The 22580-nt window shown below is 43.4% G+C and overlaps 1 protein-coding gene across 5 annotated transcripts in view; it reads left to right on the forward strand.

Annotated features, from left to right (window-relative positions):
• PHACTR1 (phosphatase and actin regulator 1) overlaps positions 1 to 22580 on the forward strand; it is a 470686-nt gene that overhangs the window by 249905 nt on the left and 198201 nt on the right. The window lies entirely within an intron of this gene.

The raw sequence follows: 22580 nt of genomic DNA on the forward strand, positions 1-22580 counted from the left end.
GCTAAGAACTAGAAGAGGCATAAAACCATCCAAGCAGAAACATCCTCACAGATGTTCCCCTACATCTCTACTCAGTGTTATTAGTTAGTGTTTTGTTTTCGTGTTTTTACATTTTACTTTAGATTTGAAGTCTCTTGAGTTTGCTGTAGCTGAAACTGATACAGTAGGCAGGGCTTATTTCTTGAAGGTCAGGGAAAGGTTTTGGGTTGTAAATGTGAATATGAAAATGCTGTAATTCTCTAAGCTGTTCGCTTTGTCGATGGTTCCACTTTATTTTCCTAGCTTTTAACATTGAGGTAGATTCAGGAATGAACAGAAGCCCATTTAGTTTGTTCTTTGCAGAGGAGCTAAATAGTATTTGGGGTCTGGCAGTCCTTTGTCAGCCATAGGTTTGCGATTTAATGAAGGAACTATGGCTTTGCTAATGTCTATTCAAAATTAGAGTCCTGCTAGTGTAATTATAGTTTTCTTTGATTTAACTGCAAGAGAAGCTGAATGTAATTGTTTTTGTGTAGGATATGCAAATAGCCCTGGAAATCACTGTGGGTAAAACTCTCCTTTGGATTATTCCAATACAATAGAGAAGAGTTTGGCCCATGCTCTAATTTTTTTAATGTTTCTGTTTTTCCTGTTCTGGATGAGTGGTGACAACAAGCCCCATAGAAATTTAATCCAAGAGGTTTGCAAGGCAGTAGCAAGTACTTGACAATATTAGCATGATTCATTTATCCATAAGAAAAGACTAAGCCACTTTTTAAAAAATACACCTTGCCAGTTTCATTGAATTGATCTGCAAATGGATTGCATCAGCAACCTTCACTAATTTTCTCAGCCTTGTATTTCTAAATACAAGCACAGTAAGAGGAGAACAGAGCTGTGGTTCCTTCTAGTGCGAGTGTGTAATCTCAGTTGCATGTACCCTTTAGTAGACTCACAGATGCATATTACAGTAATCTGCTTCCTTTTTATGTTAGATTGTTTAGTCCCTAATTGTCAGTGGGATGCAGACTGGTAATGATATCCTGTTTGATATGAAATAACCTAGTAAAACCCGAAATGCAAAAGCACGAGATATGTGGGTTTCCTGCTGATGAACCTTTGGGACATCTCATAATTCTGATTTCACTTTGTGATACAGTGGAATGGTATTTCATTTCATCTCATTTCAATCCTTTTTGATTATAATGATTTTAAAAGGATAGAGTTTAGTTATAATGTTTAACCCTTTCTCTGCTACCAAGATAAGCATGAAGTGCTATGAGCTTCTTATACTTGAAAGTAATGGGGCTCTGTTTCATAGAAAGTTAGGTTTGACAGAGACCTCGGGAGGTCATCTAGTCCAACCCCCTGCTCAAAGCAGGACCAGCCCCAACTAGATCATCCCAGCCAACGCTTTGTCCAGCAGGGTTTTGAAAACCCCCAAGGATGGAGCTTCTACCACCTGTCTGGGTTAACCTGTTCCAATATTTTACTACACTCCTGGTGATAAAATTCTTCCTAATATCTAACCTAAACTGCCCTTGCTGCAACTTGAGACCATTGCTCCTGATTCTGTCATCTGCCATCACTGAGAACAGTCTAGCTCTATCCTCTTTTGAACCCCCCTTGAGGTACTTGAAGGCTGCTATTAAGTCTCTTCTCAGTCTCTTCTTCTCTAGACTAAATAAGTCTAGTTCCCTGAGCCTATTCACTGGACAGACTCTGATAAATTATTTGTCACTAAAGAATGCCTTTATTTCCCTGATTAGCATCAGTTCTACCCATTTGGGTATAGGGAATAGGCTTCATAATAAACTGAACTTATCAAAATATCTCATGGTGTGGGAATGCCATGTGAGACCCTCAAAAGTGCAAAATCAGCACAATTTCATTGCATGGTGAGCACGTGAAGGGGTCTATGTAGTACTTGCTTACTGTGAAGGATAGCTGTGCATCAACTTCCAGAGTGAACTGTGAAAGAATGATTTGCTGAAAGATTCAGATATGGAGCTAGTGACTATGCAGGCCCACTAGCCAAAACCTATGCAGAGGTTATAGGTGTCACTGCAGGTTGGTTCAATGCCCCAAAAAGGACGGTATGGGTGCTCTGTACCCTGTCTTGAAATGGATGGGGAATTCAGTCCTTTCTAATACCATGGGTAATTCACCTGCATGATGTCTATTTATCTGGACTGTATACCGAGACAAGGATTTAGCCCTAGTCAGTGGAGTTGCATGGTTATAATCCTTTCCTACGTCATATTAATGAATTTTAGACTCCTATAATTAGGAACCTATTATAGTCACTCTTGTTATGATACTAAATTGATAGAAATAGATTAGGGAACTTAATATTCAAAACAAAGTATAATTTATAACATGAAGAAGACCTAAACAGGGTGTACAGGAGGCTTGAGTCATGAGAAGGCAGCTGTTGGGAATGTAAGTAGAAGTGGTAAGCAGGAACCAAGTTGTACAGGGTCTTGGAGGTCAGGGTGTATAGTTTGTACTTAGTGCAGGAAGTACGAAATTTGTGAAGGAACTTGTAGAGGACGTTAGGTCTGGTAAAGACCAAGAAAAAGGAAGATGATTTTTGCTGTAGCATTTTTGGTGGGCTGATGAGATGGAAAGTGGGAAGAAAGAAGCCCAAAGAGAAGAATGATTCAGTAATGAAGGTGCAAGCTGAGAGATGTTTAGGATTGAGAAGAGCATGGCTCTAAATTATACATTTTACTTAGAGGATTAAAATGTTAAAAGAGGAGTATGAAGCACCAAGACTGCTAGCATGGGTAGCAAAAAGAAGAATGGAAATAGTGAAGGAGGTGGAGACCAGGAGTGATCGAGTGTGGAAAGGTAGTCACCAATATAGGGATCATAACTGAAGCCATGATGGCAGATACGGTCACCCTGGAATTGAGTGAAGAGAAGAGAGAAAGGAGATTAGAATGCTGAATGGGGCTCTAAAGAAGAAAAGACAAGGAGACTATGAAAGTGGTGTTGAAAATCCAAAAAAATTAGGAGAGAAGTGAGCTGTAGAAATCCTGTGACAAGAAAGAACAGAGAAAGAATACTAATGGAAGTGTCAGAAGCATCAAAGACAATAAGGACGTGTCCAAATTTAGCCAGAAGAAAGGTGGCCTCAGTCAGACCTAAATCAGTGGAGTGGAAACAGGATTATAGCAGACCCAGAGGCTCTAGGTACTCTGAGGTGTTGAACATCTCCTGGGTCATGCTGATGCTGAGGACTTCCAGTGAGATCATGCTGATGCTGAGGACTTGTAGACTGATTTTAGTGGTGGCTGATGGTGGTCCTGGCAATATGAGCCTTGTTAGACTGTGTTCTTGTTGTGCTCAGAGACAGCTGAGCGGTAGTTGGGGAGGCAGACATCTATGATCAAAGGAAACTGTTTGGACTTTGTGGTGGTGTTGATGGTGGTGGTGCTTTTATTTATGGGCGCATATGTCCTTAACACTGAATCCAAATCTCCTCATACTGGTGGGAAACTTTGGGCCTAATTCTGAAGTACATGGCTCAGGGCCATCTCTAGCTCTTTTTTAAGACATTGGAAACTACCACAGGTTTTGGAGGCTGCCAGAAATGAGCCAGGTAGAAAAAAGGGGCGGGGGGGATTTTAGAATGAATGAGACATAGTAGCACTGAATTCTACTCCAGACATTTGACCAGTGTGGGGGGGTTTCTGTTTGTTTGTTTTGAAGGAAAAACTTGGGTACATGGAGTTGTCTGAACTTGTACTATGGGAGGGAGGATAAAGAGGCTAGCTATGTGGTTAAAGCGCTGTACTAGAACTCGAGAGATCTGGTTTTAATTCCCTACCTTGCTAAATGTGTGCTACTGTGAGGTCACTTGATCACTCTGTACCTCAGTTTTCCATCTGTAAATTGGGTAGAGTAATAGTTCCATTCTTCCATCATTTGTCTGCTTTGTTTATTTAGGCAGTCATCAGCAGCAGTCTCACAAAACAAGGATGACAGTAAACTTCTGATACCGGTGGTTCCCAAGCTTTTTAGATTCAAGGCACCCCTCAGAAAATGCAAGTTCTGAGCTTTCCCATGTTTTTTGAGTGTGGAAAAATAACAGAGCAGTTATTCTGTTGCAGAAGACTCAGAAAGACTGCAACATGTCAGCATGTGTTTAACCCTTTGGATTCCTCTTTGAAAGCTGTGGATTTAGCTTGTGAATCATGTTTACACACCTGACAATGCTAACAATGTGTGGCACCCTGCAGCACCCTTGTAAGAGGAACTCAAGGCACTTCAGGGTGCCACGGCGTCCTGGTTAAGAATCACTCTAGACAATAAACTCCTTTAAAAAAGCTGTCTCTTACCATGAGTATATATGGTATCTAGAACAACAGAACCCAAGTTTTACTCAGTCTCTGGAGACTAGTGAAGTAGAAATAAAATAATGCTATCAGTAAATAGCACCTTTTAAAATGTCAAGCATAGTTTCTATCTAGCTTTTTTGCCACTTGTCTACATAGTTCAATATTTAGCATATAATGATATTTGGTCATCTATCTTATAAATGCATGAAGGACTACAGTATACACAGCTGCAATTAGTAAGGAATACAGCACCTGTTTTTATTTTTATAATCTTCTTTAGACAGCTTAAAGATATGTGTTTCACAATTAGAAACACATTATTTCAGTCCCTCCTAGAAATGAATGCTGGTTCTTTTTTTCAAATGGGAACTTTGAAAAGAATGTACTTTGTTATTACTTAGGAGATTGCTTCCAAGGTGATTATTTTTGTTACCCACAAAAGTAATTATTAAATCACATAGTTATCTTCTAGACAAGTCATGAACCCAGCAGTGGCCATTTATAAATATGTTTTTCATCACTAATTCTCCTATTGCTTTGAGCTGTAAAAGTTTTTTCTTTCCTGTCATTAAAATGAGTGCAGTAGGCAACTAGAAGTCATTGCAGCCATTTTAAAAAAAAATTCTAAACTATGATTTGGAGAAAAACATTGGCCTTTACTAAATAGAAAAATAGAAGATTGCATGCACAATCCTGTGTAGTTAGAGAAACGTTAAACCGTATCTGGTGTTTTAACAGACAACAAAATTATACAACGTGTGGCTTTAGTTTCTGTGGAGGAGTTACCCAAAAAATTAGCACTGAGGTTACTGGCATGAATTGTGGAATGAAATCTGTCTTCATGACAGCATGGGTTATAAACTAAACTTAGGTTATTTTTGTAGGTTTAAGTCTCTAACATTTGTAGGTTTTTTGTGAATATGGCTGCTGGCCAGAGAAAGTTGCAGATGTCTAGTAACCAAGGACAGTTCATATAAAAGATTAGATGCTGTGAGGTACACAGTACCCCCAACTTGTTTACTGAAGGAGGAGGTGGAGACCCTTAGTACTTCACAGAATCGGGCTGATGCTTAGCCTTGGCTAAGGAAAAGGTGCATTGTTACTAAATGGTAAATTACACACGTAATATCTTAGTGAAAAGAAGACACTTTGTTGTTTATCTTGACTTGCTAGCATTTATGAAAATGACTGTCTGCCTTCTGTGTCTTCACTTGGATGCTACTCTGTGTTAGTTATATGTTATAAATGGCCGTGGGCCAGACTGTGCACTTCACAAACAGCCCTGCGCTACTGGTGGGAGGCAGGGTATTCACATGGGGTGGTAATGCCTTGAAGGGAGCTCTTGGAACACCCCTAGCATAGAGTGCTCTCGTGTGATATGGCCATCACCTTTGGCTGAAGCTCAAAGACAGCCCAGGGACTTATCCCTCCTTTTCCCTCCATACCCCTTCAAAATGTCTTGTGCTTCAGGGAGTAACAGCTAAATAGTCCATGTGGGGATGGAGTGCAGGGGACTGCAGCTGTGTCTGGCCCTTTCATGTTGCTACAGAGGGAAAGTTCAAGCAAGACTGTGTGACAGAAGTATCTCTGTGTCACATATTTAAATACTGTGGTAGTAAACTGGTGATTCATGTGACTCTTTCCTTAAACGCCGGAATGTTTCAGTTGGCAAGTCGGTAATAAAAGAAGAGAGGAAGGGAAAAAAACATGTCTTCAACCTTTAGGTCTCAAAATAAGGCAAAAGGAACCTCTTTGCCCCAGCATTAATAGCTGTGCCTGGGGCAAGTGGTTAACTACATTTATACAGCACTGTAATGAATAATTCATAGTTTTTTAAACTGCCTATGGCAGAAATCTCTAACCCCAAATAAAATGGTTGTATACAATTGCAAATATTTCCAAGTCGAGGATGACAATGAGATGTTTTCTGGCAAGGTTGTACTGAACATCACCCTGGGGAGTACTGGGTTTATTAAAGAGCCCTAGAAAATGATTGGACATCATTTGGATGCTGCTGTGTGTTAGTTAAACGTAGAATTCATATTATTGACTCAGGCCTTGGAGACAAATGCAGATTGTAAGTGGGGAGCTCCTCCTGGGGAAATTAGATAACATAGCATGCAATCCAGGCTTCCTCAGGCTAGGTCCAAAGATCAACTTTCCAGTTCTCCCAGTGCACTGGACTGCATAATGCCTGTATTCTCTAGGGAACGGTACGAGTACCCTTCGAGAAAAAGGGCAACAGGCCTTATGAGCCATACAGAGCAGTGCACAGTTAGTGTAATTGTTTTCAGTTTTAAAATCATAAACTTTGGAGCTACTATCCACACTCAGCAAAATGGCAAAACAAGTGGAGAAAGGCAGAGGAGAGACTTGTTAGAGAGGGCTTTGTTAGGGAAAAGACCTAACAGTATGGTATTGGCTTCCCATTTCAAAGCATCCTTCTGAGGAGTAGCCAGATGAAATTATTCTACTTTGGCTTCTCCCCATGGACTCTGCTGCCTTCTAAGAAGACACCATCTTTTGAGAGAACCTGCCACCCTGCTCCCCCATTTTGTGGATCTAGTTTAAAATATTGTGCTAGGTAAGCCTGTTAAAGAAAAGATATGGGCAGTGCTCTGAGCATTCTCATTTAAAATGTCAGTGCTTGGAGCTGGCCATTGGAAAGGCAAAAAAAAGTTATGAAAGCAATAGATATTGTTCTATAACTCACTGGTTCTTGTCATCTCCAGCAGTGTGTTTATCATTTCCAGTGGGGAACACTGGAACAACACAGCTATAACAGAAATAGAAGGAATCCAGGGCTGACTGATCAAAATCGGGGGTATCAGAGTCATTTAACCCATGGGCTGGATCTGGCCTGCAGGGCTCCTCATGGGCTGGATCCAGACCCAGCAGCAGAGTAAGTGGCTTTAGCAGTGGTAGGGAGCACATATCCTTAAAATGTGCTAGTGCTGGGATGATATTGTAGCCATGATGATCCCAGAAATATATGATAGGCAAGGATTTTTGTGGTGTATTTATTTTTTGAACCAACTGTATAGCTAAGAGGGATATAGACAAGCTTCTGGGTACCTGGTACCCTTCCTCAGGTCTCATTAAGGACAAAACTTTAAATATGCTAGTGTTAGGATGATGTTGTAACCATAGGAAGGGTACCTGGTACCCAAAAATATGTCTGCATCCTTCCTAACTATACTGCTTGTCCATTAAAAGATGACACCCATGAAAATTCTTACCAAAAACTTTAAAGGGATTTGATGTTAGCTTCAATAATGTACTTGTCTACAGCTAGATTTAATGGATTTCTATAAAGACTGTCTGGTGAATTCTCATGTGTTAGAGCAATACTGAAACACAAACTTGATACAGTTTAGGAAGAATTTTTCCACATGGATAAGTAATTCCAAAATTGTTCACATCACATATTACTACACCATCCTCCTTCCAAAGCTGGACACTCTGAGGCAGGTGCATCAGACTACATAGTCATTAGTCTGAACAATAGCTTCCTTTCTTCTCGGATATTTTCTTTACTTCTGGCCTTAGGGCCTGCTCTTATTTTTTCTATCTATCCAAGTTTTGCATCTGTTTATCATATGTGGTCAGTTTCTGTCTCTCTTTTTTGTCTTTTCTAGGTATTGTCTCTTAGCCTATTTGGGCTTTTTTGATCCAACCTTTCCAAAGGAATGTTTTGCTTGGCTGGTGGTTTTGTATTTAAAGCAAAACTTGAGATACTTTAATGGAAAACATGAGTGGGTTATTTAAAATAAATAAATAAAAGAGGAATACTTTATTAATAATAATGTGTTGGTGCAAACTTGAGCTAAGGAAGTACAGATGAGATAGATAGGGAAAGTAGGAAAGGCATCAGGAAAGCAGATCTATTCCTATCCTCAAATAATTTGTTTCCTTTCCTTCCTTATCCACTTTCATTTATAGTTTATTTCTTTTAACCTTGTGCATTATTTACATCATTTTTTTTTTCTACATTCGGGCAGAATGACATGATACTTTTTGCCTGTGCTCAGAAGCTGCTCGTGCACATACTCAGTATCCTGAAAGAAAAAATGCTTCAGGGTACAAGTTTGAGCACCTACTTGACTGGCATTGTAAACCTGATCATTATGTTGGACATTTAGTGCTTTGGCATGCTTCTGCTTCCTCAGAGAAAGAGGCAAACTTCTGTTTGAATGTTTGCATTGATACCATTTTATTTTTTACTCTATTGCAGTGATTCATAATAGACAGGTGCCTATTTTTTTATGTTGTAAGAGTGCCTTGTTTGCATCATACAGTATAAAATACCTTGGCTTTACATTGTGGTCATTTTATCCAACCAAGTAATTAGTCAAAACATAATTTCAGGAACACAGTATGCATGTATAGGGTGATATTTTGCTAATAGTCTGCAGGGTTTTCAGGGGTAACTGGATGAAGTTAAGCAAAATAAAAATTAGTTTCTTATTGATAAAAGCTACTAGACTAGCCCTTTTCAACCATCTGCTAACTGGAGGATTAACCCACAAGCCAGAGACCGATTTAAAATAATGGGGACTGACTGTGTCATGGGCAAAATTTAAGGCAGCGTTTCTCTACCTTTTTAGAGTTGAGGCATCCCTTGATAGACTCAAAGCACCCCTTCAAAAACTCCAGCTCTTAGTTTTCCCTCTCTTTTTTGACTACAAAAAAATAATAGAACATTTCTTCTGTTGCAGATAACTCAGACCACAACAGGTCAGAATATTTTAACACCATAAATTTCCCATTTAAAAGCACGAAATGTATCTTGTGAATCACGTTTGCGTACCTAACAGGCTAAAAATGTGCAGCATCCCATGGCATCCTTGACAGAATCTCAAGTCACCCCAGGGTGCTCCAGCACTGATTTAAGTCACCCCAGGGTGCTGAGAGTCACCGATTTAAGGGAAATGACACAGGAAATTCAGTATTGAAGAAGCCTAGTTTTCAAGCCACCTCCATCTGCTTGGTAGATGAAAACATTTTGATTTTTACCAGATCACTAGTGGGCTGGGGGTGAAGAGTAGGATGAGAATGGAGTATGTCTAAGGCTCCATCTTTTGTAATGTTTTTGTTTGTTGATAACTGATAAATTTGAAGTTCTGCCCATCTAGCTGATGGAAAGCAATTCAACCTATCTGTCTTCTCCCCACAACACACTATAAGTGATAGTCGAAGACTCATGAGTGTGCAGTGTGCTGTGCAAGCTCTGTTACTCTAGCACCAAGCATATGCAGGTATTAACACAGTACTACCAACAATAATGACAGGGCAACAGGTGTGTTTCATGGAAATTGTTAAGATGACATTGTTTACATTGCACATTGGAACAAACATGAAAGCTTTCCAGTGTCTTCACAAAAACAGAACTGGCTACAAAGTGACCAGGAGAGGGCATGTGTGTTTGTATCCACCTTCATTTTATATCCTGAGAACTAGGGCGCTCATCTGTGGTGCAAAAGACCCTGCCTGACATCTCTCCTCTGTATGCTGCAGACTAATTATTCATCCCAAATCACTCTGATTCAGTCAAGTCAGGAATTTGAACCAAACCACTGATGCCTTGCATTGACCCATGACATCATGCCTCCCAGCCCAGTGCCCTGTCTGTTTGTATCTTCTAGAGATCGTGGGCCTTCAGGCCCACCTAGTTACCAATAGCCCCCACTACTGTGTGGGGCCAAAGTTTGAAAGATACAACTTTTTTTTTTGTGGAACAACTAAGGAATAAAAGGATAGGAGTGATGTAGGGGTTATAGGTTGAAAATGTGAAAAGAAGTTCACCGGAGGGGGACACCAAGCACAGGCCCCCAGGCTGCACCCAGTGGTCCTCAAAGGCATCCAAGGAGCTGGTGGACACTGTCCACTGGTGCTCTGCCTGGAAATGTGCATGGACAAGGGAGAGAAAAGCAGCCCTGCAGTCTCCAGGCACCTTCCCAGCCAGAGCGTCCCTCCTGGTCAAGTACGGGGCCCACTTGGCCAGGGCCAGGAGGAGGTTGACCAGGAGGTCCTGGGACTTGTTGGGGCCATGGATGGGGTGACCAAAGACAAAAAGGTGGGGGGTGAAATTCAACCAGAACCTCAAGAGGAGGTTCTGGAGGTGGAGGTGGAGGGGCTGCAGCCTGGCGCACTCAAGGGTTATGTGCGCCAGGGTCTCCCCTGCCCGTAGAAGGGGAAGGAGACTGGGGTGTCCACAAAGCTCGCCACATACACACCTGTGGCGACAGCTCCATGCTGAGGCCCCCAGTGGCTCGTGGGATGAGGGTGGAGTACAGACTCAGCCGCTGGGGTGCCCCAGCCATGCCTCCCTGAGCAGGTCCCACCACTTGGTGTCTGGGCAGGACGCAAGGGAGGCATGATGGACAGTGCAGCACATGAGCACGTAGAGGTTGCGGCGATGGACAGTAGAAAAGTGGACCAGCCTGGTGTCCTCCAGCCAGCTCAGATGGTAGAGCAGGAAGTGTCATGAAGCTGGGCAAGGCACTGGCCCCATGACAAACTCTGATGGGCTGGAGGATGTGGGGGGAGCAGGGGCCACCACCACGCTAAACCTGGTCAACAAAGGCAAGGGTGTCAGGAGGTAGGGCAGATTTCACCTCCTGGACCAGACAGCAGGTTGCATGTATCATAGGTAGATCCATGTGCCAGGCCAGCACAGCGGGATCCACCCACTCCCACCTATCGTAGTCCAGGAGGTCTCCAATATGGGTGACACCAGCCAGGATCAACCCCTGTCGCAACCAGGGTGCCTCTGCCATCGGCGCCTCCAGCTGAGGGTTCTAGAGGAGGAGCTCAATGAGCAGGTCAGTGCCCTGGGTGACTGTTGCAGGGGACCTGGAGGTGGAGATCGGCCTCCAGGGCCGGAGAAGGTCCTGGTAAAAATCTGGCCGCCCTTGCAGGTCCTGCAGGGAGAATCCCCTCAGGCTGAGGAGCTACCAGTCGTATTGGAGCCCCTGGAAGTGATAGAGGAAACTGCACCCCAAGTGGCCCCATGCTGCATGGCTAAAAATAACATATAGCAGTCTCTGCAGGGCCTGAAGGCAGAACCCTAGGACCTGGTTGCATGGGCAGACCAGGCCCTGGCCGCCCTCCCGCAAGGGGAGGCTCAGGACCTGTGCAGCAACCCGGTGCCATCCCAGCCAGAAAAACTCCAGCACCCATCTCTGGAGTCCTGCCAGGACCTCAGGGGGCACAGGCAGGGTGTATAAGTGATGCCAGAGCATGGACAGGACCAGCTGGTTCAGCACCAGCCACCCAGTGCCCTGACCACCAGGCTAGGTTCTCTCTTGTTTTCATTCATCTACTCGTGTTCACACTGAGCCCAAAACCTAAAAAAGTTTGGGGGAGGGGGTGTTTGTATATTTTGGCAGGGATGTGTTTGAAACTCTCCCCACAAAATGTTTCAGCTTCAACAAAGTATCATATTTTGCTGAAATTTCATTTAGTTGAAAATATTCCCACCAGTTCTAATAGTAATGCCCCTTACTGGGGATGCATATACTTAGATATGGCGATCCCTGCTGAATTAAGACCAGTTATTTTCTTGGTAAATTGCATGCAATGTTCTATTACCTAGGTTTGTGGTAGGTTGCTGGAATGTAAGCCCTGATAGCTGTTTTCTGACAAATCTAAAAGGAATGTTGTCTTTTCTGCCTGTCACTGGGTTTACAGAAACACTGAGGTGACATTTAACATATGAAAGAACTTCTCAAAAACAAGTTATTTTGCAAATTAAAATGATATTTAAATGATCCCTTATGCAGTAAACTGTCATTTGAGTTCCCTTTTTAGCACCCCTGTGATATAAAAGGAATGTAAATCCAAATTGGCCGCATCTACACAAGATGCTGACTGCCCAGTCATTACCACCCAGTCATTTAGTATGTGTATAAAAAAGTACTAAATAACCAATGAATGTCTTTTTGTGACACTGCTGTGGAGTAGCCTAATACTACTGCGCAGCAGTGTCGCATCATGGTTGTTACCATGTGACACTACTGGACAGTAGTCATGGGCTACCACACAGTGAGCATCTCATGTAGATGCAACCATTCAGTCCCCTCTTATGTGAATGTAGCAGGGCACAGAGGGTGCCAGGCACCATCCAGTGCACTAGTATAGCATCAGAGCACCATTCTAATACACCACTCAAATTATTACAACAGGGACCACCTACCATGTCTATTGGCTGACTGTAGGCTGAGGAGTTGTGATCAACAGCTAATGGGATACACCAACCTCCCACTCCCTCAGCACATGTGACACAGGGTTCTTTGCACACTTTACCAAGGACGTTTTGGAGATGCTACTCTATATGGTCTCCTCTTCTTCCCAGCCTTCCCAAAACTATTATGCCTTTTACTGGGGTGATGGTACTAGAGCCATCAGTCAAGGGATGCCACTGCATTTTTCTCTCTTACACTCAGCTACACCACTTACGAGCAGGATTTTGCTCTTAGTCATCTTTTGCTTGATATTTTTCAGGCCATTAATCTAATGGATTTGTGCACTTCGTATATGGAGAATAAAAATGTTTAATGCATCCAATTATTTATTTTATCATAGGAGATTTTAGCAGTTGGGAATTATTTCTATTTCACTTTGCATCATGGGGGAAGTTGATTGTCTAAAGGACCACAGGAAAGATATTTTAAAACTATTTAAGTTTTAAAAAGGATTTGTAGCACAAATGGTCAGTTATTGCAACACAGCTTAAATCAAGCCTTTAGAAAACAGGCTTTCTTGAGTCCAGTCAATTATTGAACTTGGTATTATTTTACAATGAGCATTACAGAAAGGGGGTGTGTAGATTGTGATGTGAAAATACTATAGTCTTTCTATTGAAGAATTAAGAATCAACAGATTAAAATGTCACTAAGCTGACCTCAGTGCTTTGGAGCCTTCATCATCAATAACCTCCATATTATAGAGCCCCTGAGTATGTATCAACAAGATAAAGCGGCTCTGGAAATTCTGTTACAGTCTATTGTGTCCACAGTCCATGCATTAAAAAGCTGCTCTGGAGCATTTATGATCCATAATGTCAGTGATCCGTGTCATAAGCATTCCCTAAGAGCTCGTTGACAAAGTCGCCTACACATCCATTGAGGTACAGCTGCTCTGAAATTAGTCGTATTGAAGTAAGTGTCTGATATAGCACAAGTGAAGGGTGTAATTTAATATCCAGCATGGAGACTTTGTCACCTTTGCTTCATTTTTTTTTTATGAGGAAGAAATTCATAAGAAACAAGGTTCATTATAAACCCTGTTTCTTTTGAAACCGCTGAAATTTAAATCAATAGAAAGAGGATTTTTGTTGCTCTACCAAGTTTATACCTTGTTATTTTTCTAGCATTGCACTGCAAACTACTTAACGCTGCAAAGGTTCTGTGCAGAATCACGAGGCTGAGTGTTGTGCGTGTGCTATGCTGTGCTGTGCAAGTGCACACATGCATCTGGTGGGCAGTATATGTCCCAAAAGTCAGAAGAATCCTTTCTTCTTTCTCCCTTCAAGTGTAGCCATTGCAGCAGCTGAACAGATATTCTCCTTGTTGGGTGCATCTACACATGCAATTAATGCACAGAAAGCTTACTGTATAGTAAATTATGGTGCAGTAAGCTTTCCACGAGAGCTTATCTACATGTAGAATGGTTGGGAGCAAATTTGCTCCCAACAGGAGCAGTTCAGAGCAAACATACTCCTGCCTGGCTCTCCTGTCATGTGGCAACCAGGGGGAGCTCTAGTTTCCTCTGGATGCCAGCCCCAAGATGGCAAGGGACACAGGGTCCCTTCCCAAGGAGCAGAGGGAAGCAGCTGTTTCCAAGCCTCATACCCCTGGGCTGGAACAGTGTCCTCTCCCCCATAGCTGTTTTCCAGATCCCTCCCCTGATTGGCCTGTGCAGCAGCTGGCAGTGAGGTTCCCCACTCAGCCGGGGGCTGGGCAGGAGTTATCCTGCTGGGGGATCCTACAGGACAGTTCCTACCCAGCCCCTGGCTGAATGGGGACTTCCCAACTGAGCTGGGGACTCTCTGGCAGGTGCCCCATCTAGCTGAGCAGGGAAGCAACTGCTCCCCAATCCTGGAGCTGCTCAGCTCTTGACTCCCGTGGGGAGCCGGGAGCCCTACAGCACTGCGGGGGACAGGCACAGAGGGACTTGGCATGAATGACATGTGGCCGTGGAGGCTGCGGGGGGCACAGTGACTGCCCGCAGGCAGTGGCAGGGCTGTGGTGGCAGTAACTGGGGAGCTCTCGCAGGCAGCCACAGTGGTGGGGGCAGAAGATGGGGCTGCCAAGCACCAACCAGTGGTCAGCAACCACCCGCAGATGCTGCCAGCAGTATTGGCAGCGGCGATCAGCGACCACCGGCACATACCGCCTGCAGTCTTGGTGGCGGTGGGAGGAAGGGAGCATGGTGAGTGATGACCATCCACTGGTGCTGCCAGCAGCATCGCCGGCACTTCTCTCAAGGAGTGCACCACCAATCTCAGGGGGTGCACGTGCACCCAGGTGCACACCCTATGCATCGTCAGTGGAACCTGGCCCCCATGCTGATCAGCTCCTTGGGAGAGCCAGGAGAAGAGCAGCCCCGGACCAGACCCCCTGCTGCTGTGGCTGACAGAGAGCAAATTTGCTCCTGGTCAGCATTTACATGAGCTCTGTTGTGCAGTTAGTTTAGTGCCTTGATTTACAGTACTAGCTAACTATGCAGTAGACTAATTTACTGCACGGTAGCTGCTCCGCACAGCTACATGGTGATGCTTTACTGTGTGGTAGATTAGTCTACAGCACAGGAAAGCATCTCATGTAGACACACCCAGAATGGTGCACTTACTCTGTTCAGCAAAAGAAAAAAGTGCTAACCACAGGTCACATCAATATTGACTGGCCCTAGGGTAATGTAGTCTGCTGTCTTATGGCCATGAGTGCTAAATGTCACTGTAGCTGGACTGCACTAGAAGGAGTGCAGTGGTGCAGTTACCCCATTTTGGCTGTGTTGCATATGAGCTCTAGACACAGGATTTGGGCAGAGCTCCTCTTCTTATGCAGCACCAGAGCTCAAGGGCTGAGTGCTGCCACCACCACTCATCCCCCCCCCTTTCCCCTGCTGCTGAACTGATTAAGGAGGGAGGGAGAGGGGAAGAGCAAACAGCAGCAGCTTTCACCCCCTATGCTTCAAAAACATGTAAAAATAGAGGCTCCGGCCAGATCCCCATCAGCTAATGAGTTCAGAGCTTGCTGTTCATATTGAGCTTCAACAATGCCCATACTGACAACCAGGCATGAGCTCAAAGCTGACTTTGCATGCATGACACAGCCAAAGTACAGGGGCTGCACCCACCTCGCCTCATTCCTGGACATGCTGGTGTTACCAGGTGCTCACTGGGGGGTTCTTTTATGCAGTCTAACTTCAGTTTACTCCAGGACACTCGCTCTCTTTCCCTTCACCCTGAAAAGGCCTCTCTAAGCAGTGCTGCCCTGTGCCAGCAAGAGGGCTCAGGCATCATTTGCTTCTCCCATCTTTTGAAAATTGCATCTAGATAAGAACAGTTTTGTCTTTGTAGTTTGATTCCAAATATGTATCAGTTGGCACATCTACATGAGATGCTATGTCACTGTAGCAATAAGCTGTATCACCATTCCTTGTTGCTATTGTGCAACAGCATGGGAAACGACCCGTGCAGTGTCTGGACAGCACAGTAATGTCAGTTACTGTGCAGTCATTTAGTACGTTCTTAAGCAATTACTAAATGGCTGTGCAGTAACAACTGCATAGTCTGGCACATGTGTAGATGTGCCCAGTGATACTAACATGTAATAAGCTTTTTACAGGGCCGGTCCAACCATTAGGCAAACTAGGCGATTACCTAGGGCACCAAAATTATATGCAGAACAAAATAGGAACATCATTCTAAATAACAGCCCTGGCTGGCTATGGCTCCACCTTGGTCTAAGACCTTTGGTTTGGTAAAGGGAGAAAGACCTCTGAAAAGATCTCAGCGGAAAGATCACTAGAATCACGACTCTTACCTTTTGGGCGCCAAGGTACACAGTTCACCTAAGACACCAATTACCCTTGGACCAGTCCTGGCTTTCTATGCCTCCTGGCCATGATATGTACACCTTCCATGCAAATCTTTAAACATTAAAGAAAGCATGAAAAACCTGCCATTTCCAATTTATGCTTCCCATACTTTGTCATAGGTTTCCAGAGTGGAAAGTTCAGCTCACAGTAAGGCCCCTTTTTTTAGCAGAGATAGATACAGCCATTCATTTAACACTCCACTCTGCCACTAAAAAAATTCCCCTCCCCACCCTTTCCTCAAAGTCTTTCATGGGCATTGGGTCCATATGTGACAGAAATAATAAGAAATGCAGGTCCATATTGTGGGTGGGTGGGTGGTAATTATATTAAACATCAGCTAACTTGAGGTAGGAGAGCTGTTCCTCAAAATTCAGTTGACTAGCTAGGCATGCAGTTCTTTACTTACTATCGCTATTCATTAAATTTAGCATTTTTGTGCTATGGTTGTTTTTATGTTGTGAATTTATGTCTGTTTGTAATTGGAATGGACTTGCTATGGCCTTAGTGCACACAGGATCATGGAAAGGTAGGGTTGGAAGGGACCCCAGGAGGTCGTTAATCCAGTCAGGGGATCAAAGCAGGATCATCCTCACCTAAACCATTCTAGAAAACTCAGGAATAGCCCTCATGCACAACTACCAGGCATAATACTCAAAACACCAAAAATAGCCTTTCAATTGCCACAGGTAGAGGGGGTGAATACTATCATCTGAAACACAATCTAGGTTCATGGATTTTTCCTGGGCCAACATGAAACCACTGGTTTGAAGCACCTTTACACATATTGGAAAGTTTGAAATCTTGATCCAAATGCTGTATTTCAGATCCAATTTACAAATATGAAGTAGATCATCCTTGTGCCTTCTGAGTAAGCAGAATTTTTTAAAACTAAAATTCTTTCATACAGATTCTAATTTAGTTAGACCTTTTTGTAAGCCACCAGTTGCCACAGTTCCCTGGCCCTGATGAAAAATTGTCCATGAAATTCGTAGAATATTGCAAAAATGTTGTGAATTCGCCATAAAACTGAGTGCAGTTCTCTTCCATGTGATACCAAGGAATTTTTTGCTGATAGCAACAGCATCTCTATATCTCTGTGCAAAAGGAGAACTTTGGGAAGCACATTGTGTGTGGCTATTAGAAACCAGGTTTCACCAGCTCTTGTGTATATAGACATTCTTTGCACAGGCCTGCTGTTGGGTACCAAGTGCCCAACAGTTTTCAGATAAAGAAGGATAACTGTTTCTTTTTGTTTGGGTTTTTATCTTCTCACTGTACTGAAATAAAGTCTACTGCAAACACCTATTGCTGTTACCCGCTTGATATTGCAAAATGAAATGGTCAATTTCACGGGCAAGTGGCTCTGTATAGGCACACCCCAATGTGGGTGTACTGCCAGAACGCTCTGTTTGTATTAAAGCTTTAGAGCAGGTCATTGGTTTCTTTCTCAAACAGCCGTTGAGGGCCATTTCACCATAAATACAAAAGAAAGCATTAGCTTAAGAAGACTATAGTGTCTATAGTACTTCCCCTCCTGATGTATTTTTCTGTATGTGAGGTTTAAGTGCTGAGGAAAAGTGTCATTAACAGTGCTGGGCATGGAAGTCCTCTCGCGACAGGACAGACAGATATCCTATCATGCTCTGTCAGCATGCTGCAACCTTGAGCTGGAAGGAATCAACCCTAAGCTAAGTACAGACAGTCAAAAAGCCTGAGGCTGAATTGCTTCAATCTTTGCAAGTTAGTCTAAGCTGCAGAGATTGTACTGATAAGTAAATGAACACACATTCACTTTTGATTTAGGAAATGCAGCCACATGCCTGAAGTGGCTCAAGCCAGAAGCCAGGGGGTGCTAGAGCATGCCTGCCAGCCACTACCAAAGGGGAGGGAAGACAGAAGTCCTCCAAGACTTTCCCTCCCTCCCTGCAGAGGGAGGCATGGTCAGGCCCCAGTCCATGCTCTGTCTGGGCAGGGGAAGGTAGTAGCATTGAATTCATAAAAGTTTGAAGAAGAATAGTTCTTTCTCTGAAAAACTATAACTTGAAGAACTATAAACTGTAGTCCAGAATCAGAGCAGCAGGACTCTGCAGGGTTGCTCGTTACTTCCTCTTCGTGCTTTCAGGTGCCTCTGAGATTTGTAGTCCACAGTGACAGCCAGCACTAAGCCAGCAGGGCAGGGCATCTCTGTATTTGGGGGAAGGTGAGTTTATACCCTGTTTCCTGGCCCCAGATCCGAGCTGGGGTTTTCCTGGGAGGGCCAGTGAGCCCATGCTAGGGAGCAGAGGAGTCGGGCCAGGCCTGCTATCTGGAGCAGACAGCATAGCCCAGCCCAAGGCTGCAAAGCATGCTGGGATGCTGGGGGACTCTGATTGAAATTGAACCAGGAAGGGGTCTGGAGCAGAAGTTTCATAAACCAGTTTGAACTAAATCAGTTGAATTTGATACTACATCCAACCAGGGTTATCTTAAATCAGTTTCAGCCATTTTGAAACTGGTTTATATGCACTGAACTTCTTTTCTGTTACAGGTTTAAACCCGTTTCTGATCATTAAGTGTGTATGTAGACGAAACGAGGGGTATGTGTGCACGATGCTTTAAAGTGGGGTAAATGCTTTTGTGCTGCTTTAATGATGTTGGTGTTTGCCCGTGTTGGTGACATATTGTGTATTAATTCCAACCACTGTAGCACATTCGGTAGCGTAATGTGCCTTAAATGACTTTGGGGTGCAGCAAACTAAAACACCTCCGAGCAGTTTTAGTTTGCCGCCCTATAGCCGTGGAGCAAAGCTCAGGGGCTGTGCAGGCAGCCTGGCAGCAGCCTGGGAAAGCAGACTCCACTGAAGGGGAAAAAAAAGAGTGATGAGTTTGATCTCCCCCTCCACCCCACCCCACTCCACCCCCACGAAGCCTACCTGCCTGCATGAGCTGCGTGGGACCCAGTCCTCCTCTCTGCAGCTGCAGTGCCCCCCAGGACCACCTAAGACAAGTGTCTGCAGGTGGGTGCTGCCTGGGGGGGACTGCCACTGCCACAAAGGGAAGCACCAACCCCCTCCCCCTCGCAGCCCAGGGACTGCTCCTCCTGCCAGCAACTTGCCCTCCCCTCCCCCGTCTCCAGAGAGGCAAGTAAGAGGCAGGTGTGCATGACACAGGAGTTTACTTTGCCCTAAATTGAAGCAGTGTTTTTAAAAACCCACCGCTTCAATTTAGGGCCCCTGTTTCATCTACACGCACCCTAACTGGTTTGTGTGTGACTTCTGTCCCTAGCCCTAGAGGTGAGAGTGTTATTCTCTTATTCAATGGTTGCTGCACAAATCTGTCAGGGTCTTTCTGGCAGATGCCAAAAGAATATAGGAGCCATATCCTGCCATTGTGTACAAGTAGGTGAAACTGAAGAAAAAAACGTATGCAAAAGTCCCTGACTCCTAGGGTCATTAATCCAGTCTCCAGATATGCAAGGTAAAATTGCTTCTCCATTGAAATCAATGAGAATTTGGCACTGACTCAGTGGAGCCAGGATAACACCCACTTCTTTTGTATTATAGCCATTGAGCCTGTCCACATAAGAATTGATATGTGTACAGTATTTTGTTAACTTTCATCTGTGGTGTTTTTTAGGTTCTCTGTAGTATTTTTTTTTTCTAAGTCTGATCTGAATGGCCTTGTTTATTAGGCTATTTTACATTGCTGGACTTGGAATTATTCATGAACTTGAGGCTACGAGTATAGATCTTGTCTTTAACTTTTATGTTTCCTAAATGGATACGTCAATTTGTTTGACTGATTGGCTCCATCTATTTTTGAAGGCAGGAAGAGGATATTTCTCTGTTGCCCACACAGGAGCCAGAATGAATTAAAAAGATAGACTCTCCTCTAAATCTTAAGAGCAAAACACCAGAGTGCAATAACCATGAGGTAACCTGGAAGTTAATAGCAAAAAAATGAAAACATGACAGTGGAAATCATGTAAGAATATATGGGAACACTTGATCAAAAATCAGGGACTACATCCCTGGGTTGTCATCATCCCTCAAATTCAAGACACTTACATGAATCAAGGATCTGATCCAACTTTAAATTTAATCAATAGAAGCATTCACTTTTGACTTTAATGAGAGTTAAATCATATAAGTGCCTAACTTTTCCCTAAATGCAAATACTTAGCCTTTCCCTTTAAGTTTGTGGATGTGGATTGATAGCTACAAACTGGCTTCTTCAGTGTCACTGAGACAGATTTACAGATTTTTGGTTACATTTTTACTTGCATTCAAGCTCATTAAAAATGTACCATTTGGTCTAATTACTCTTTTCCTCTTGGCCAGCTTCCTATCAGTTTCTTTAAAGAACAGAAATAGTAGTTTGTAGTTCTTAAAAGAAACAAAGTATAGATTAAAATGGAATGACTTGAGTTTTTTTAGCTCTTGAAATAGTTGTCCTTTTCTGCTGGCCCATATAGTGATAGAAACTCCAGTGGCAAAGCTGTACTCTTCTACATAGATAGGAAAAAGGCTACTTATAGGGTCCTTTCCTGTTCCCAAAAGGTTTCAAAAGTCATATCAGTGTCAAATACCACTTTTGGTAGACATTACAATCTCATCCAGTTTGTGATTTTTATAAAGGTCATTTATTAAAATATTATTAGATAATTCTACTTCCTGGAACTTCAGAGGGAGGAAAGGGATCAGCTATAACTTGTAATTGACCAAAAGTTTCTAGCAAGTGTCATATATTTAAATTGTGCTTCAGAACCATCTCAAATTAGAAAGGCAAGATTTGGACCTAATTCTCTACTCCATATGATGGCTTTTGTGGAACTCATTTTGACGTACCTACCTGTTTCCATGTCTAGATTCTAGATGCCTGCCACTAGGGTTTGGATTCCAGTAAAAATTACGGTTTATGGTATACAGTATACAGCTGTCAGGTACTTTAATCTCTTATTGGATTTGTCCTACGGAGAGACATTTGGCTGGGATAATTTAGTCAGGGATAATCCTGCCTTGAGTAGGGGGCTAGACAAGAAGATCTCATATGATCCCTCCCAGCCCTACTTTCCTATGATCTTTCCTATGAGACTGTACACTTGAGAGGAAGAGCATGTCTCATATTAGCCAATCATCCGTCTTTTCTCTAGAGCTGGGAAACAGGCAGAGCTGGCTTTAGGGAAAATGGTGCCCTGGACAGACTTGCATTTTGGTGCCCCTCCTCCCACCAGTGGCACTGCTGCAGGCTGAGGCAGGTGGGCAAGGGCGCAGGGTGCAGTCCGCTGGGGAGGTAGAGCCACCCACACTGCCTGACCTGGGTCCTCCTGAGCAGCAGCTGGAGGCAGGGAGCGAGCTTGACAGTGTGGGTGGCTCCCCCTCTTCACCCCTGCCCATCTGCCTCTGCCTGCAACAGCACTACTGACTTGGTGGGGTTGGGCATTGCTGTGTGTGCGTGGCACTCCCTTGACCCTTAAGGCCAGCCCTGGAAACAGGTAATATAACTATGACTGATATGCTATACAAGTAAAGATTTTTAGTTCTTCATAAACACACAGACACACACCCCTTAGTGTTTAAAATGATTTTACATGAATTAAAACACTACAGCATAGTTTGTAGAGCTTAAAAAAAACTGGCTGACGGACTGCAATCAGCAATTAATTATTAACAATTTGCCTCAAAAACTGAGCAAGATATAAAGTGAGGTCCTTCAGGGGTCAGATTTAAACCTGTATTTTTCAACTACATTCATTCAGGACGAATGCTTTTGTTCTTCATGTTGATTAAACTTGCAGCTGCCATCAAACTAAGATGAAAGCATAACACCTAGGAGAAATCAGAATTGCAGAGTGGTCTGACAGGTATATTGAGATGGGAAAATGTAAATGAGATTCTGGATAAAGATACAACGTAAAGCGCTGCCTAGAATACAGAAAAGTTATGCTGACGACCTTCAAATGACGCACAAACTTTATACACGCAGCCAATTCAGTGGCATATGTGCACTGGGATTTCCTACTCGTTAAGAGACAATAATCCCACCTTGGAAAAATTGCATTTGGAATTTTGCAGAGAATGTTGGCCCTTCCATTTTAAAACAGACACTGAAAAGTCAAGGAAAGTTCAAATGGTCAATTAAAATAATAGAGTGAGCATTGATGGAGTTTAA

The sequence above is a fragment of the Crocodylus siamensis genome, chromosome 3, assembly GCF_052110815.1.
Source record: "Crocodylus siamensis isolate JL-2025a chromosome 3, ASM5211081v1, whole genome shotgun sequence".
Lineage (NCBI taxonomy): Eukaryota > Metazoa > Chordata > Crocodylia > Crocodylidae > Crocodylus > Crocodylus siamensis.